This window comes from Choloepus didactylus, chromosome 24 (assembly GCF_015220235.1).
Source record: "Choloepus didactylus isolate mChoDid1 chromosome 24, mChoDid1.pri, whole genome shotgun sequence".
NCBI lineage: Eukaryota > Metazoa > Chordata > Mammalia > Pilosa > Megalonychidae > Choloepus > Choloepus didactylus.
This window is the reverse complement of record NC_051330.1, coordinates 25,300,252-25,304,761: the sequence shown is the minus strand read 5'-3', so window position 1 is coordinate 25,304,761 and position 4,510 is coordinate 25,300,252. Positions and strand designations below refer to the sequence as shown.

Genomic DNA, 4,510 nt, shown 5'->3' with positions numbered 1-4,510 from the left:
TTGCCCCATGGATCAACTACTAGAGAGGCTGAAAAAGAGATCAGACTTCAAATGGAGATGTGAATGAAACGGACTTGGATGAGATTGGAGTAGGTCTGACTAAAGGGTACAGGATGATACCAACTGCATTTTGGAACTTTGACTTCTGTGTGGGACCAAGGGAAGAGATAGTTATATGGTGTGAAATCTTTATTTTCTGTAGCACAATATACAATTTGACTTACATGGTCATTTTACTCAAATGCCTTAATTGCATGGAAACTTGAATAGGGAGTGAGACTTTGTTGTTTGTAGAGGTTAACATGAAGCCCCAATATAATCCAGAGTACTTTGGGCAGAGGATAAAAAATATTTACAAAGCCCCCTTGAGGGACTGTGCAGAAATATGGAAATATAAAACTTCCCCAGCTGGGGAATTCCTGATATTCTCAGAAGCATTGGGAACCACCAGCTTGGTAGGTTGAGCCCTTGATCTTGGGGCTTGGCCTTACAAACTTGATACTAGAAAGGAAAGGCTAATTCTACTCATATTTATGCCTAGGTGTCACCCCCAGAGGGCCTCCTTTGTTGCTCAGATGTGGCCTCTCTTTCTAAGCCAACTCAGTAGGTAAACTCACTGCCCTCCCCCCTACAAGGGACATGACTCCCAGGGGAATAAATCTCCCTGGAAATGTAGTACATGATTTTTAGGAATGAACCTAGATCCTCATGATGCAACTGAGAAAGGCTTTTGAACCAAAAGGGGGAGGAGAATTGAAACAAAATAAAATTTCAATGGCTGAGAGATTTCAAATGGAGTCAAAAGATCATTCTGGAGGTGACTCTAATGCATCATATAGATATCCCTTTTTAGTTTTTAGTTTATTAGAATAGTTAGAAGGAAATATCTGAAATCATGAAATTGCAATCCAATATCAATTCTTGAAGGTAGCATATAACTATATAGCTTTTATGGTGTGAACAAGTGATTGTGAAAACCTTATGGCTTACACTCCCTGTACCCAATGTATAGACAAATGAGTAGAAAAAATGGGGACAAAAAGTAAATGAGTAATATGGAAGAGGGGGATGTGGGACATTTTGAATGTTCTTTCACCTTTTATTTTGACTTTTATTTTTATTTTTTGAAGTAATGTAGATGTTCAAAAACAGATTATGGTGAAGAATGCATAATTATATGATGATACTGTGAATAATTGCTTTACATTCTGGGTGATTTATGTTAAGTGAATATGCTTCAATTAAAGAAAGTAAATGGGGAGGGGGTATGGGATGCTTTGAGTGTTCTCTTTTACTTTTATTTTTATTCTTATTTTCATTTTGATTTTTTGTTTTTGGAGTGATGAAAATGTTCAAAAATTTGGTGTTGAATATACAGCTATATGATGAAACTGAACAATTGCTGTACATTTTGGATGACTGTATGGTATGTGAATACATTTCACTAAAATTATATTTAAAAAAAGTGAGGGAGAGTTTAAAATTTTCACAAACAAATGCTGAGAGAATTTGTTAACAAGAGAACTACCCTGCAAGAAATACTAAAGGAAGTTCTGTTGGCTGAATAAAAAGAAAGGAGAGAGAGAGATCTGGAGTAGGGCAAAGAACTGAAGAGTATTGGTAGGAGTAACTTAAAAGGGAAAATAGAGGGAGGAAACATAGATCTGACAAAGAAAAACCAAAGTATTAGACAGTTGGTTCAAGAAGTGCATTTACAGAAATAACTTTGAATGTGAACAGATTAACTCCCCAGTTAAAAGATACAGACTGGAAGAATGCATTAAAAAGTATGCTCCATCAAGAGACTCATCTTAGACCCAGCAACACAAAGACATTGAAAGTGAAAGGATGGGAAAAAGTATTCCACACAAGCTGCAGCAAAAGAAAGCAGGGGTAGCTATACTAATGTCAGACTAAATAGACTTTATATGCAAAGACCTTATATGCAAAGATGTCATCAGAGATAAAAAAGGACACTATATATTGATAAAAGTGACAATTCACCAGGAAGAAATGGCAATCATAAATGTTTGTGCACCCAATCAAGGAGGCAACAGTACATGAGAAAAAAATTGGCAAAACTGATTTTTTCTGCAATAATAATGATAGACTGCAATATATCACTCTATACTATAGATAGAACAACTAGACAGAGGACCAATAAGGAAAATGAGAACATAAACAATGTGATAAATGAATTATACCTAATACATATATATTGATTTTTGCACCCCTAAATACCAGGATATACATTCTTCTATAGCACTCACGGAATGTTCTCCAGGATAGATCATATGTTGGTGCACAAAACAAGACACAATAAATGTTATAAGATTGAAATTATTCAAAGCACATTCTCTGACAATAATGGAATGAAGGTGGAAGTCAATGACCACCAAAGAACCAGAATTGTCACAAATATATGGAGTTTAAACAAGACACTCTTAATCAGTGGGTCAAAGAAGAAATTGCAAGAGAAATTGGTAAATATCTGAAGATGAAAGAAAATGACAACACAACTTATCAAAATCTATGAGATACAGTGAAGGTGGTACTGTGAGACAAATGTATAGCTCTAAATGCATACATTAAAAAGGAAGAAGGAGGCTCTCTGATGGGGGCTGTTCATGGTGGTTCTGGGGTCTCCAGCATTTTTCCTGGTTGTAAACCTGAATCTGTCTGAAAGAGAGGCAGCAGAGCTTCAGATTATTGCTGCTGTGAAATGACTGAGTAAAAACTGGTGGTGGTTGGAGCAAGTGGTGTTGGGAAAAGTGCACTGACAATCCAGCTACTACAGAACCACTTTGTAGATGAGTATGATCCCACCATAGAGGATTCTTACCAAAAACAGATGGTTATAGAAGGTGAAACCTAACTGTTGGATATACTGGATACAGCTGGACAAGAGGAGTACAGTGCCATGAGAGACCAATACATGAGGATAGGCAAAGGCTTCCTTTGTCTGTTTGCCATCAATAATAGCAAGTCATTTGCAGATGTTTACCTCTACAGGGAGCAGATTGAGCGAGTTAAAGATTCAGATGATATATCTGTGGTGCTGGTAGGAAATAAGTGTTATTTTCCCACAAGGACAGGTAACACAAAACAAGTCCTTGTACTGGCCAAGTGTTACAGGATTCCATTCATTGAAACCTCAGCCAAGACCAGACAGAGTGTTGAAGATGCCGTATACACCCTGGTAAGAGAAATATATCAATACCAAATGAAAAAACTTAACAGCAGTGATTATGGGACTCAAGGTTTTATGGGTTTGCAATGCATGGTGAAGTAATAAGATACTTATATAGTTCTATCATCAGAAAAGAGCCACTTTCAAGCTGCACCAACATCTGGTCCTGACTTCCCTGGAGGAGAAGTATTCCTGTTGCTATCTTCAGTCTCACAGAGAAGCTCCTGCTACTTCCCCAACTCTTAGTAGATCAGTACAATATTCTTGATTTGAGAAGTTCTCGGAATAACTACCTCCTCACTCAGTTGCCTGACCAGAGTAATGCACCTCTTGTTACTCCTCAGTGTTTTCTGCCCTGAGTGTTCCCCTTCCTCAACCCCAACCCCTCCATCCAACACCCCAGGTTTTTCATCTGAAAACCAATTCATGCTCCAAAACACAGAACCAAACTGTAGACATGAAATTCTGTTGAAAACAGTGTCTTGAGCTCTAAAGTAGCATCTGCTGTTGACTTTTTTTTTCTTTTTACTGTTGAACTTGGAACTATGCTGGTTTTTGGAGAAATGTCCCAAATTACTTACTGTTTTGCAGAGAATATAGTTAATGCTGCTGTTTGGTTTGTTTATAATGTTATTGGCTACATTCTCTAAACTGGCATCTGCTCTGTATTCATAAATACAGAAGTGAATACTGACTTCAACTTCATGTAATTAAATCCAACTTTGACAACAAAGTGCCTTTTTCCTAGAAGACTTCCTTTACAACAGACTTCCTTTACAATGCTTCAGAGGAGTCGATGTCTCAGAAAACATTATGAAAATGAATGTCTGAGATAATATTTATGATCAGTCTGTCCTTTGAAGGAAAGATACATCTATATGGTATCAGATGCCATTTCTTACATGTATTAAGTTGGTCTTCCAGAGGCCTGTGTTTGGGCTCTCTAAAGAAAAAATGGAAACTGGAAACAATTATGAATAATCTCACTTAATTTTTACCTAATCTCCACATTTTTTGTAGGCTACTACCTATAAATTGTATGTTATCTGTTTCTTCTAGCTCACTGATAAACCTATGTTTGATGAACTTCCACTTGTATTCAAATTTTGGTCAATCAAAGAGCTCATTTGTAGGTGTTCAGATATTGTAAAAAAGTTGAGTGAAGTTTTGTTCAATATCTGTGATCAATTATTTTCAAGCCTCAAATGCAGTGTATTAACAGACAAGTTACAATTTCATTGCATACCATGGTATCTTGTTGATGTATATAACTATTGCCCTCAGTCTCCCTTTCATCCCACCTTGTGCCCCTCACCCCAC

At 36.9% G+C, this 4,510-nt stretch overlaps 1 pseudogene; it reads left to right on the top strand.

Moving 5' to 3' along the window:
• The first annotated feature begins 2,722 nt into the window (after positions 1-2,722).
• Positions 2,723-3,292, top strand: LOC119519967 (annotated as a pseudogene).
• The last annotated feature ends 1,218 nt before the right edge of the window (positions 3,293-4,510 follow it).